Below are 15,239 nucleotides of genomic sequence, written 5' to 3'. Positions count from 1 at the left end.
TTCTGTGCCGTAACTTTCTATGATTCTGTGATTCTAACTCACCCTGATCTCCTGAACTCTCCCTGGTCCTAATATCTCCTTGTATGAATTGGTGTCAAATTTTGTCTGAATACGCTCCTGTGAAGTGCTTGGGATGTTTTACTATGTTAAAGGCACTATATAAATGCAAGTTATCGTTGCATACAGATTCATCATTGGTACACACTAATAATAAACCACAGTTCTGGTGGTGATATTCATATTCTCCTGTTTTCTGATTCTTGAGGTAGGGACCTGCAAGTTCCTGAAAGTGTGTGATGGAAATCCATTGGCTAACAATACTGAGGATTAAAATAAAGAAGTTTAAAGGGATTTTTAAACTTTTTTCATTGCTAAACACTCCCACATTACTGGGATATTTCGGCATGTCCTTGCAGAATTATAGTGGGCCACTTACAAAACAGTGATGTGACATTGCTTGTTTGTGTTTTTGCATAATCACAATGTTTATTGATGTACTTATAACCAAATACTTTATTTAATCATCAAAATGAAAATGCTATAATTGGTTTACCTTGCTTTTATGGAAGTGTTTTACTTAAGTTTCTGCTTTAAGGACAATTTATTATTTGTAACAGAAATTGGAGTAATTGTACATTGACTAATTTGTATTCTGTTGTATAGTTGGCTGTATTTATTCATTCATAAATTTGATTTTTAAACTGGGGTAGGCTGGAGCATTTCAAAGTGCTTTCTTTCAAGCTACACATTGTAATATGCTACCTGTGAACAAACCCAGCACGGAAAATCTTCCTATTTTAGAGATACATGGTCTGAATTTCTATCATTAAAGGCCCGTGCAGCATTTGATCAAAACTTGCATTCCGTTGCCATAGTAACTAATTTTTCATCGGTCATATCAAATGGAATAGGAGATGGGTGAGATTGTTTTAATCACATCATTCCTGTGTCTTTTTGTGGGCTGTCAACCTATTATTGTTTGCTGGGCTTTAATGGAGCTTTAAAAATTTTTATTTTTAATCTTATAAAAGATTCAGGATGAAAACCAAGAGGACTTTGATTATTGCACATCTGTGGCTGCTTTGAATAATGAATGACTCAGTAATGAAAATGCATGTTTTCTTGTACATTTTGAGCACATTACCAGAGATGAGCAATGATAGTAAATAGTGCAGTAATGCTACTACAATTTAGGTGGTGATTCCCCCACTCATCTTTCAACACCTGTGCTCCCACCTTATTTATCAATCGTCATTCAGCGCAGCAATTTTTAAATACAAAATCAAGCATGGCTGGTGACTCGACTCAGCTCAGTAAACCTTGTGTATTGTTACTCCTAATTTAAACAAAAACACTCCTCTAAATGTCTTATTCTTCCTCTGTTGAAGGCAGTGACTGAGTGCCCCTGGGATATGGTCCCAAAGACACCCAAACTCTCCTGTACATGACCCAAGTGACCAATCTCCATGTATTGTATTCTCCCCTTCTCTTACCTCCTCGCACTGTGCACCGTCCCAGCTGGGCGGGTACGCAGGCAACGTGCCGGGGTTGTTAAATTATGGTGGCCTGGGATGCCTTTTCCCTTTGGTTTTCCTGTGGGGCAATGATTGACTTCCATTTAGCACCTTTTTGTGATGGCAGGGTGAGACCAGTGAGATCAGGAACTGCATGAGGCGCTCCCACCTTGACACAGCATGTCTCACCACTTTATTGCCAAGTATAATTTAGACTTTGTACACAGTAGACCCTCCTGCAAAAAGTGTTTAATTTATTGTAGAAAAAAGCTGTAAAACAGTAATTTTCCTGTTGGAAATGTTAATTCATAGCAACCATTCATTTAGTCCCTGCCAATATTTATCCCTCAACCAACATCACTAAAACAGATTATCTGCTCATTATCACATTGCTGTCTGTGGGATCTTGCTGTGCACTAATTGGCTGCTGTGTTTCCTACATTACAACAGTGAGTACATTTCAAACGTATTTCGTTGTCTGGGAAGCGTTTTGGGGTGTCTTGAGGTCGTGAAAGGTGCTATATTCTTATTTACATTGCGAAAAATGTAACAACTTTCAAAAATCTGCACGTTGTTTATTATTTTAAAAATTCACATTTAATAGGATTCTAGGGATGTAAGAAAACAGCCTCCAACATTCCCAGCACCGCTAACACCTTTATCTCAATTTGCATTCATTTTGATGGGATACGGAAAATAAATATTTTGTACTGTACTATTATTTTGTTTGTCAAAGTAAACATTTCCTGTCAATAGGATTTTGTTTGAAGTGCTTCCAAACAGTAAGTGCTTCCACTGCTGGCTGCTGCTTTAAACTGACCATGTGACTGTACATTTAGCAGATCAGTACAGGCTGCACGCAGTGTGATTTGGTAATGTTCCGTGGATGTTAACAGAGACCAGAGATAAAGGAAACTCTGCCCACGGCTGGAATAATGTGAGATTCTCAGGGCTGCTGCTTTTGTTGAATTGAGCACAGGACTGCACAGACCTGGGGAATTGGTGAGTGACGTACAGGGTGTGACTGACTGCAGCCTTATTTTTGGGGGGTGGGGGTAAGATGCTGAGGTTTCGGAAGCTGTTTGAAACAGAAGCTGACTCTCTTGTAATAGAGACGGGGAGGACGTTCAGATCTGGTTCTGGACACCAGTAGTCAGGTAACCAGTGACACTATTTGCAAGTACTGATGCTGAGTTATGGAGTGAATAGGAGTCTTCTGTGGCAGATAAGCATTCTGTGGCTTCTGAATGTGTTTATTAAAGTATATTTCATAATTAACAATATTTTGAAAGGTAATAATCACATACCAATATCGAAGTTAATTAGCATAAAGCTAAGTGGTCGGAATTGAAACAGTGATTTTGTACTTTAAACTGTGGGGTTAATTGGATAGCTCTTTCAAAGAGCCGGCACAGGCACGATGGGCCGAATGGCCTCCTTCTGGGCTGTAAGATTCTATGATTCTATAACGTAGCGAACATTTGAGACAGTAACGGGAGACGAATTAGGGAGGTGACCAAAAGAATGGTTGGGTTAGGTTTTGAGGAGGCTTTTGATGGGAGGGAAGAGGAGTTGCAAGGCGAAGGGGTTCAGGGAGAGAGAGTTCCTGATTTTAAGGATGAGGGGGCTGGAGGCTGTGTCTTTGATATTGCAGCCATTGGTCGAGTGCATGGTAGGCTACACAAGAGGAAAGAGAGCAAGCTGGGACATAGGGCTGGAGGAGGTTACACAGACATGGATTTGTAAATCAGGATGAGAATTTTGAATTCAGTGGGCTGGTGGACTGTGAGGTGGTGAAGGTTAGTGAGGGCAGGGGTGACAGACAAGTGGGATTTAACGTGGGATCGGCTGTGTGTACTCCTGTATGGGAGTGAGGGAGTAGCAGCTATGATGGAGTCTGGTTTTGACAGAGTCTATAATTGGGGAATTTGGTGAGTGGGGGGATTTTTAAGGGTTGATCTCTATCTAAAATTTGACTAAGTTTGGCATCAAGCATTTAACTTAAATTTAATCTTAACTTGCAGTTTTCAGTTAGTGGTGAACAAGCAGCCTGAAGTGGCAGTTGGTCACCTAGTTAATTAGGTGACTGGTTAGAACTGGTAATCTACTGTCAGCTGGGGCTGACTCAAGTGATTGGCATTCCAGCTAGCATAAATTCAGAAGGGTTTTGCTATTGTATGGAGTAGCAGCTGTTGATGGAGTCTGGTTTTGACAGTCTATAATTGGTGAGTGAGTGAGTGAGTGAGTGAGTGAGTGAGTGAGTGAGTGAGTGAGTGAGTGAGTGAGTGAGTGAGTGAGTGAGTGAGTGGATTCGGTGCAGTAAGGGGTAAGGGGTGAGGGGTGAGCCAAGAGCAGGTCACAGCAACAAAAAAACAGGTAAGGCAGGTTGGTGGTGAGTATCTCTTCTATTTTCTTTCTTAGGACTGTGGGTTCAGTAACTTAGAGCATAAAACTACATTTAAAAAAAATAAACTTAATTTAATAAATTAAACAAGGCCAGTACTTAGTTCAACCTAAAAATAATTTGATTGGCATTGTAGTAATCAATTAAATAAATAAAATAGTTATGACAGGGCAGGAGATGTGTTGCAGCTGCAATATGTGGGAGCTACTGGACAGTTTTGTCCAGGGCAACTACATTGGCAGAAGATGGTAGTGGTTGTTGGAGGCCAATCATCTCAGCCCCTGGACATCACTGCAGGAGTTCCTCAGGGCAGTGTCCTAGGCCCAACCATCTTCAGCTGCTTCATCAATGACCTTCCCTCCAACATAAGGTCAGAAATGGGGATGTGCGCTGATGATTGCACAGTGTTCAGTTTCATTTCCAACCCCTCAGATAATGAGGTCCGTGCCCCCATGCAGCAAGACCTGGACAACATCCAGGCTTGGGCTGATAAGTGGCAAGTAACATTCGTGACAGACAAGTGCCAGGCAATGACCATCTCCAACAAGAGAGAGTCTAACCACCTCCCCTTGACATTCAATGGCATTACCATTGCCGAATCCCCCACCATCAACATCCTGGGGGTCACCATTGACCAGAAACTTAACTGGACCAGCCATATAAATACTGTGGCGACAAGAGCAGGTCAGAGGCTGGGTATTCTGCGGCGAGTGACTCACCTCCTGCCTCCCCAAAGCCTTTCCACCATCTACAAGGCACAAGTCAGGAGTGTGATGGAATACTCTCCACTTGCCTGGATGAGTGCAGCTCCAACAATGCTCAAGAAGTTTGACACCATCCAGGACAAAGCAGCTCGCTTGATTGGCACCCCATCCACCACCCTAAACGTTCACTCCCTTCACCATTGGCGCACAGTGGCTACAGTGTGTACCATCTACAGGATGCACTGCAGCAACTTGCCAAGACTTCTTCGACAGCACCTCCCAAACCTGCAACCTCTACCACCTAGAAGGACAAGGGCAGCAGGCACATGGGAACAACACCACCTGCACGTTCCCCTCCCCGACTTGGAAATATATCGCTGTTCCTTCATCATCACTGGGTCAAAATCCTTGAACTCCATACTTAACAGCACTGTGGGAGAACCTTCACCACACGGACTGCAGCGGTTGAAGAAGGTGGCTCACCACCACCTTCTGAAGAGATGGGCAATAAATGCTGGCCTTGCCAGTGATGCCCACATCCCATGAACGAATAAAAAGAATAGTGTCTGCAGCTTGAGGAACTTCGGCTCCAAGTTGAGGAGCTGGAGTCCGAGCTGCAGACATTGCGAGGCATCAGGCGAGGTGGGGGGGGGGAAAGGAGGAAAAGAGTTACCCAATACTGAATATCCAAAGGTATTCGATATTTAGGAAGGACAGGCAAAAAGGAAAAGGCGGTGGAGTGGCGTTGTTAGTAAAGGATGAAATCAGAGCAATAGTGAGAAAGGATATTGGCTCAGAAAATCAAGATGTAGAATCAGTCTGTGTGGAGTTAAGAAGCACCAAGGGGTGGAAAACAATGGTGGGAGTTGTCTATAGGCCTCCAAACAGTAGTGGTAATGTAGGGGATGGGATCAAACAGGAAATTAGAGATGCATGTAACAAGGATACTACTGTAATTATGAGTGACTTTAATCTACATAGACTGGACAAACCAAATTAGCAATCATACTGTGGAGGATGAATTCCTGGAGTGTGTATGAGATGGTTTTTTAGACCAGTACATTGAGGAGCCAACCAGGGAACAGGCTATCCCACATTGGGTATTGTGCAATGAGAAGGGGTTAATTAATAATCTTGTTGTGGGGGGTCCTTTAGGGAAGAGTGACCATAACATGATAGAATTCTTCATTAAGATGGAAAGTGAAGTAGTTCAATCTGAAACTTGGGTCCTAAATCTAAACAAAGGAAACTACGATGGTATGAGGAGTGAGTTGGCTATGATAGATTGGGAAGCTTCATTAAAAGGCATGATGGTGGATAGGCAATGGTTAACATTTAAGGAACGAATGCATGAATTGCAACAATTATACATTCCTTTCTGGTGCAAAAACACAAAAGGAAAAGCAGCCCAACCATGGCTAACAAAAGAAATTAAGGATAGTATTAGGTCCAAAGAGGAGTCATATAAAGTTGCTGGAAAAAGTAGCAAGCCTGAGGATTGGGAGCAGTTTAGAATTCAGCAAAAAAGGACCAAGAGATTGATTAAGAGGGGAAAAATAGAGTATGAGAGTAAACTTGCAAGGAACATAAAAGTGGACTGTAAAAGCTTCTACAAGTATGTAAAAAGAAAAAGATTAGTGAAGACAAATGTAGATCCCTCACAGTCAGAAACGGGAGAATTTATAATGGGAAACCAGGAAATGGCAGAGCAATTAAACAAATACTTTGGTTCTGTCTTCACGGAAGAGGACACAAATAACTTCCCAGAAATGCTGGGGAACCAAGGGATGAGTGAGAAGGAGGAATTAAAGGAAATTAGTATTGGTTAAAAAAATAGTGCTGGAGAAATTAATGGGACTGAAAGCCGATAAATCCCCAGGGCCTGATAATCTGCATTCCAAAGTACTAAAAGAGGTAGCCATGGAAATAGTGGATGCATTGGTTGTCATCTTCCAAAATTCTATAGATTATGGAACAGTTCCTGAAGATTGGAGGGTGGCAAATGTCTCCCCACTAACTAAAAAAGGAGGGAGCGAAAACAGGGAACCACAGACCGGTTAGCCTAACATCAGTAGTAGGGAAAATGCTAGAGTCTATTATAAAGGATGTGATAACAGGACACTTAGAAAATATTAACGGGATTAGACAAAGTCAATATGGATTTATGAAAGGGAAATCATGTTTGACAAACTACAGGAGTTTTTTGAGGATGTAACTGGTAGAATAGATAAGGGAGAACCAGTGGATGTGGTTTATTTGGATTTTCAGAAGGCCTTTGATAAAGTCCCACATAAGAGGTTAGTGTGCAAAATTAAAGCCCATGGGATTGGGGGTAATATACTGGCATGGATTGAAAATTGGTTAACAGACAGGAAACTGAGAGTAGGAATAAATGGGCCTTTTTCAGGGTGGCAGGCAGTGACTAGTGGGGTACTGCAGGGATCAGTGCTTGGGCCCCAGCTATTCACAATATATATCAATGATTTGGATGAGGGAACCAAATGTAATATTTCCAAGTTTGCTGACGACACAAAACTAGGTGGGATCGTGAGTTGTGAGGAGGATGCAAAGAGGCTTCAAGGCGATTTAGACAAGTTGGGTGAGTGGGCAAATACATGGCAGATGCAGTATCATGTGGATAAATGTGAAGTTATCCACTTTGGAAGGAAAAACAAAAAGGCAGAGTATTATTTAAATGGTGATAGATTGGGGAATGTTGATGTACAAAGGGACCTGGGTGTCCTTGTACACCAGTCACTGAAAATAAACCTGCAGGTGCAGCAAGCAGTTAGGAAGGCAAATGGTATGTTGGCCTTCATTGCAAGAGGATTTGAGTCCAGGAGCAAGGATGTCTTATTGCAGTTATACAGGGCCTTGGTGAGACCACACTTGGAGTATTGTGTGCAGTTTTGGTCTCCTTACCTAAGAAAGGATATACTTACCATAGAGGGAGTGCAGCGAAGGTTCACCAGACTGATTCCTGGGATGCCAGGACTGTTGTATGAGGAGAGATTGGGTCGACTCGGCCTGTATTCACTCGAGTTTAGAAGAATGAGAGGGGATCTCATTGAAACGTATAAAATTCTGACAGGGCTAGACAGACTGGATGCAGGGAGGATGTTTCCCCTGGCTGGGGGGTCTAGAACGAGGGGTCACAGTCTCAGGATACGGGGTAGGACATTTAGGACAGAGATGAGGAGAAATTTCTTCACTCAGAGGCTGGTGAACCTGTGGAATTCTCTACCACAGAAGGCTGTGGAGGCCAATTCACTGAATATATTTAAGAAGGAGCTAGATAGATTTCTAGACACAAAAGGCATCAAGGTGTATGGGGAGAGAATTCGAATATGGTATTGAGATGGAGGATCAGCCATGATCATACTGAATGGCGGAGCAGGCTTGAAGGGCCAAATGGCCTACTCCTACTCCTATTTTCTATGTTTCTATGACACTCTGATCCAGGAGGCTGTCACACCCCTTAGACTAAATATTGTAGAATTGGTCAGGGACAGGAGTGTGTGACTGTGAGTGAGGCAGATACGGGGATCCAGGAGGTAGCATTGCAGGAGCCTCAGTCCCCGAGCTTGTCCAATGGATACGATGTTCTTGCAGCCCTTGTGGACGAGAGCAAGGATTGCAGGGAGGATGGGCAAATTGGCTACGGCACCGTGGTTCAGGGTGCCATTCAAGAGTGGGGGGGGAGTAAAAAAGAATGTGGTTGTAGCTGGCGACAGTATAGTTAGAGGGATAGACACTGTTCTCTGCAGCCAAGAACGAGAGTCCGAAAGGCTGTGCTGCCTACCCGGTGCCAGGGTTAAAGACTTCTCCTCAGGGCTGGAGAGAAACTTGGAGTTGGAGGGCGAAGATCCAGTTGTCATGGTCCACGTAGGTACCAACAACATAGGTAGGACTAAGAAAGAGGTTCTGCTGAGAGAGTTTGAGCAGCTAGGGACTAAATTTAAAAAGCAGAACCACAAAGGTAATAAGCAAATTGGCATAGGGTCAGAGAGATAAATGCGTGGCTCAAAGATTGGTGTGGGAGAAGTGGGTTTCGATTCATGGGGCACTGGCACCAGTACTGGGGAAAGAGAGCTATTCCATCAGGATGGGCTTCACCTGAACCATGCTGGGACCAATGTTCTGACCAACTGAGTAACTAGGGATTTAGAGAAGGCTTTGAACTAAATAGGGAGGGAGGGGGAGGGCTCGGGTGGGGCGAAGTTTAGATTGATAAAGAGAAAGGACAAGGAAGTAGTACAGGAAAGTGATGGGGGTAATGATAAACAGAGTGTGTCAGGAAGGGACAGAACGTACAAACATAAGAGTGCACTAGCAAATGGGGCCAGGGTAGGAAAGAATGGTTTAAAAAGACAAAATTAAAGGTTCTTTATTTGAATGCATGCAGCATTTGTAATAAGCTAGATGAATTGACGGCACAAATAGAAACAAATGGGTATGATCTCGTGGCCATTACAGAGACGTGGTCGCAAGGTGACCAAGGTTGGGAGCTAAATATTCAGAGTTATTTAACACTTCAGAAGGATAGGAAAAAAGGTAAAGGTGGTGGGGTAGCTCTGTTAATAAAGGATGAAATTAGTACAATAGTGAGAAATGATCTTGTCTCAGAAGATCAAGATGTCGAATCCATTTGGGTGGAGGTAAGAAATAGCAAGGGTAAGAAATCACTGGTGGGAGTAGTATATAGGCCCCCTAACAGTAGCTACACTGCAGGGCAAAATATAAATCAGGAAATAAGGGGGGCTTGTAAAAAAAGTAATGCAATAATCATGGCCGATTTTAACTTTCACATAGATTGAACAAATCAAATTGGTGAAAGTAGCCTTGAGGAGGAGTTCATAGAGTATATTAGGGACTGTTTCTTAGATCAATACGTTGGGGAACCACCCAGGGAACAGGCCATTTTAGATCTGGTAATGGGTAACGAAACAGGATTAAATAATGATCTCAAAGTAAAGGATCCCTTAGGAAACAGTGATCATAACATGATAGAATTTCACATCCAGTTTGAGAGCGAGGATCTTGGGTCTGAAACTACTGTATTAAACTTAAATAAGGGGAATTATATAAGAATGAGGGCGGAATTAGCTAAAGTGGACTGGGTAAACAGATTAGAAAGTATGATGGTGGATAAGCAGTGGCAAACATTTAAAAAGATATTTTATGACTCGCAACAAAAATACATCCCTGTGAGGAGGAAAGATTCCACAAAAAGGGTGAACCAACCATGGCTAACTAAGGAAGTCAAGGATGGTATCAGGTTAAAAGAAAAAGCATACAACATGGCAAAGATTACTGGTAAGCCCAAAGATTGGGAAAACTTTAAAAACCAACAAAGGATGACTAAAAGAATAATAAAGAGGGAGAAAATAAATTATGAGAGTAAACTAGCAAGAAATATAAAAACTGACAGTGAAAGCTTCTACAAGTATATAAAAAGGAAGAGGGTAGCTAAAGTAAACATTGGTCCCTTAGAGGTTGAGACTGGGGAAATAATAATGGAAAACACGGAAATGGCAGAGGAATTGAACAGATATTTTGTATCTGTCTTCACAGTAGAAGACACTAATAACATACCAATAATAGTAGAAAATCAGGGGCAAAGGGGAGGGAGGAACTAAAAACAATCATTAGAGGAAAAGTACTAGGTAAACTAATGGGTCTAAAGGCTGACAAGTCCCCTGGACCTGATGGCTTGCATCTGAGGGTCTTAAAGGAAGTGGCTCTAGAGATAGTGGATGCATTGGTTGTAATCTTCCAAAATTCACTAGATTCTGGAAAGGTCCCAGCGGATTGGAAAACCGCAAACGTAACACCCATATTCAAGAAGGGAGTGACACAGAAATCCGTTAGCTATAGACCAGTAAGCCTAACATCTGTCATTGGGAAAATGCTAGAATCCACTATTAAGGAATTAGTAGCAGGACATTTGGAGCCTCATAATACAATCAAGGAGAGTCAACATGGTTTTATGAAGGGGAAATCACATCTGGCAAATTTATTAGAATTCTTTGAGGAAGTAATGGGCAGGGTGGATAAAGGGGAACCAATGGATGTAGTATATTTGGATTTCCAAAAGGCATTCGATAAGGTGCCACATAAGATTACTGCACAAGATAAGAGCTCATGGTGTTGGGGGTAATATACTGGCATGGATAGAGGATTGGCTAACTAACAGAAAACAAAGAGTCGGGATAAAAGGGTCATTTTCAAAATGGCAATCTGTAACTAGTGGGGTGCCGCAGGGATCAGTGCTGGGGCCTCAACTATTTACAATATATATCAATGACTTGTGGCCAAATTTGCTGATGATACAAAGATAGGTGGAAAAGCAAGTTGTGATGAGAACACAGTGTCTGCAAAGGGATATTGACAGGTTAAACGAATAGGCAAAATTTGGCAGATGGAATATAATGTGGAAAAATGTGAAGTCATCCACTTTGGGAGGAAAAATAAAAAAGCAAAATATTATTTGAATGGAGAAATACTACAAAATGCTGCGGTACAGAGGGATCTGGGTGTCCTCGTACATGAAACACAAAAAGTCAACATACAGGTGCAGCAGGTAAACCGGAAGGCAAATGGAATATTGGCCTTTATTTCTCGGGGGATGGAGTATAAAAGCAGGGAAGTCATGCTACAACTGTACAGGGTTCTGGTGAGACCACACCTGGAGTACTGTGTACAGTTCTGGTGCCCTTATTTAAGGAAGGACATACTTGCATTGGAGGCTGTTCAGAGAAGGTTCACTAGGTTGATTCCGGGTATGGAAGGGTTGTCTTATGAGGAAAGATTGAACAGGTTGGGTCTATACTCATTGGAGTTTAGAAGAATGAGAGGAGATCTTATTGAAACATACAAGATTCTGAGGGGACTCGATAGGGTAGATGCTGAGAGGATGTTACCCCTCATGGGGGAATCTAGAACTAGGGGGCATAGTCTCAGAATAAGGGGTCGCCCGTTTAAGACTGAAATGAGGAGGAATTTCTTCTCCCAGAGGGCTGTGAATCTTTGGAATTCTTTACCCCAAAAAGCTCTGGAGGCTGAGTCATTGAATATATTCAAGGCTGAGTTAGACACATTTTTGATCAGCAAGGGAGTCATAACAGTCATGTGTCTGGGAAACTGCATGAACTCAAGGCTTAGGCTTATCACATAGGACGAGACCTTTAACAGAATACATTGTTATAGGCCTTTCAAACACAGAAAATGTTATTGTATAACTAAGTTCATTCACTTTTTTTGTAAATTTTGTAATGTATGTGACTGCTTTGCCTCAGTGGACAGCACTCTCGCCTCTGAGTCAGAAGGTCCTGAGTTCAAGCCCCACTCCTCCAGAGACTTTAGCCCATAATCCAGGCAACACTCCCACTGCAGTATTGAGGGAGTGCTGCACTGTTGGAAGTGCCGTCTTTCGGATGAAACATTAAACCGAGGCCCTGTCTCAGATGGACATAAAAGATCCTGTGGCACTATCTTGAAGAACAGGGGAGTTCTCCCTGGTGTCCTGCCCAATATTCCAATATTCATCCCTCAACCAACCTCACTAAATCAGATTATCTGTTCGTTATCTCATTGCTGTTTGTGGGACCTTACTGTGCGTAAATCGGCTGCTGCGTTTTCTACATTACAACGGTGACAATACTTCAAAAAGTACTTAATTGGCTGTAAAGCGCATTGAGACATCCTGAGGTCATGAAAGGCGTTTTATAAATGCAAGCCTGTCTTTTCTTATTACAAAACAAATCCATATATATGTAAAATATTAAAACTCTCATGTTTGCACCCACTTTCTGTAAAATGGTATAACATTAAATCAAAGTATTTTATAAAAATAAGGACCGAATATACGACTTTAAACTTGGGAGTGAATTATACCTGCATGTCTCGGACCAATTATTTTCTGTCCTCTAACCCCACTTCACCTGAAGACTACACTTGGCGTCAACTCCCTGTGCCCAGCGCCATGGAGATCGACAAATATAGATATAGGTCTCCCAGGAAATTGTTCACGGTAAGTCAAATGAATGGCTGTTTTATTAGGACAGGCGTGTAACAATATATTGTTGCTAAGATGGAGCTGTGCCCCATCAAAGTCACAGTCTAATTGTTCTTAAGTAAACATAGGGTCAGGAACTTTACATTGGAAAGTAGATTGTGAGTTTCAGCCTGCATATCAGAAGCACATAGGAATAAACAGCTTTTCATTTTTAAGTATGATTGCTAAGGTCAATCAGGGGTCACAGAGATTTGGATTCCGATGGAATAATGCATTTTCTGTTGCTCTGTATAAACACACACACGTTTTATACTTACAAAGAAAATAATACTTAGTTATTTCAAAAATTTAGCATGTAGTTTATTGAGTTTACATTCATATCTTCTGGTTTTCCTGGCCCATTCTTACATAAAATAACTCACTACATTTAAAAATGATAAAAGATAATTTTTATTTAGTAATCCACTGGATTGACAGGATGTTTATGGGATGTTGCTAGGAATTTATACATTGGTATATTATAACATTCAGTAGGGGTGATTTTAACCCACCCCACACGGAGGGGATGGGCCGTGCGGGCGGTTAAAATTGGTGCAGACTTCCAGCTGGCCACCATTTTAACCGGGCAGTTTTTTAATTGGCCATGGCTCCCACCAGACGCAGGCAGGAAGCCTCATCAAAACATGCAAGTCAGGGTCCTTGGCCGCAATTAGGCTCCAATGCCACTTTAACTCAAAATCGCGGAAGTCCCAGTAAAGCTGAGCGGGATTGTTCTCTCAGAGCCACTAAAGCAGTATTTAAAGGGGCGCTGAGCTGCATGTAATTGGATCATAGCACCGAAGTGCCATTGTGCTGTTCGGATTGCCAGGAGAGTTTCCAGATCATTGCTTTGATATTTTTTACATACATCGTTACATTGAGTCTACAGGCTATTCGGCCCAACTGGTCTATGCCGGTGTTTATGCTCCACACAAGCCTCCTCCCTCCCCTCTTCATCTCACTCATCAGTGTATCCTTCTATTCCTTTCATCCTCATGTGCTTGTCCAGCTTCCCCATAAATGCATCGATGCTAATCATCTCAACTACTCCTTGTGGTAGCGAGTTCCACATTCTCACCACTCTGAGTAAAGAAGTTTCTCCTGAATTCTTTATAGGTTATATTAGTGACTATCTTATATTTAGGGTCCCTAGTTTTGGTTTCCCTCAAAAGTGGAAACATCTTATTTACATCTATCCTAGACCTCTATCAGGTCACCCCTCAGCCTTTTCTAGAGAAGAGTCCCAGCTGTTCAGCATTCCCTGATAAGTATACCCTCTCAGTTCTGGTATCATCCTGGTAAATCTTTTTTTGCACCTTCTCCAGTGCCTCTATATCCTTTTTATATAATATGGAGACCAGATCTGTTCACAATACTCCAAGTGCGGTCTAACCAATGTTCTATACAAGTTTAACATAACTTCTATGCTTTTCAATTCTATCCCTCTGGAAATGAACCCCTGACTTCACCCTCAGTAAGATTTATCTTTTTATCATGGGTTCTATTATAGCTAATCTTATTTGGATGGAGGAACAGTTAGACCCAGCTCCTCCTCCTCTATCAGAAGATAGCAGGTGAAGGGGAGCTACTGAGCAAGGTCGGAGGCTACACCCAGCACACAGGGTGTACAGGCCACCAGTCATGCTCCTGGATCTATCTGAAGAGCAGTGCCTGCAGCCTCCTGCAGGATTCCCTGCTGCCTGATGTTCCAGGGGGCCATGCTGTCAAAGTCACCGCAGTCAACACTTCTTCGCCACTGGCTCCTTCCAGTCAGGTACGGGGGACATCAGCCGCATCTCCCAATCTGCAGTACACAGCTATATTACGCAGATCACCAATGCCCTGTTCGGCAGAGCGGAGAAGCACATCACCTTCTCCACTGACCTCAGCGGTCAGCAGGAGAGAGCTCGGCGACTGTCAGCAGTGGCCGACTTCCCCCGTGTGCAGGGTATTATTGACTGCACACATGCTGCCATCGGCACCAGAGCACCGACCTGCAGCCTTCGTAAATAGGAAATGTTACCCCTCCGTTACTGTCCAGCTAGTCTCTGATCACAGAAACAGGACCATGCAAGTTTGAGCAAGGTACCCCGGCAGCTGTCACGATGCTTTTATCCTGTGACATTCAACCATCCCTACAATACGTGACAGGTTGCTGGGGGACAATGGATATCTCCAACATACGGGGGTCATGACCCCCAACACCACCAAGCCTGGAAAATACAAGTATAATCAAAGTCACGGGGCCACCAAAATGATTATTGAGAACCTCATGGGGCTGCTGAAGCAACAGATCTGGGGGGGGGTCCCTAAAAATGCTCCCAAAGAGTCTGCTGCACCATGTGTTACATCCTGGACAATCTCGTCAGACAGACAGGCCTGCATTTGGAGGAGGTGCAGCCACAGCAGGTCTCATCGGACAAGGATGGAAGGCAGGGGTGCAGCAGAAGCGGGAGGACCATGTCAACACCTTGCAGCAAGAGATGTGAGGGATGAGTTCATTGCTCACAGATTATGGTGACCTGCTCATTCCTCTGCCCTCAAAATTTACACAAAGTCCT

General features: G+C 42.8%; 1 protein-coding gene across 1 annotated transcript in view; it reads left to right on the top strand.

Moving 5' to 3' along the window:
- The first annotated feature begins 2,470 nt into the window (after positions 1–2,470).
- ppef1 (protein phosphatase, EF-hand calcium binding domain 1) overlaps positions 2,471–15,239 on the top strand; it is a 159,409-nt gene continuing 146,640 nt past the window's right edge. Inside the window, exon 1 of the mRNA XM_067992435.1 lies at positions 2,471–2,516. The gene's annotated coding sequence lies outside the window, so the exon portion shown is untranslated. The remainder of the gene's footprint in view (positions 2,517–15,239) is intronic.

Source organism: Heptranchias perlo, chromosome 11 (assembly GCF_035084215.1).
Source record: "Heptranchias perlo isolate sHepPer1 chromosome 11, sHepPer1.hap1, whole genome shotgun sequence".
NCBI lineage: Eukaryota > Metazoa > Chordata > Chondrichthyes > Hexanchiformes > Hexanchidae > Heptranchias > Heptranchias perlo.
The sequence above is the reverse complement of the archived record's forward strand: the minus strand, read 5'-3'. Positions and strand labels throughout refer to the sequence as shown.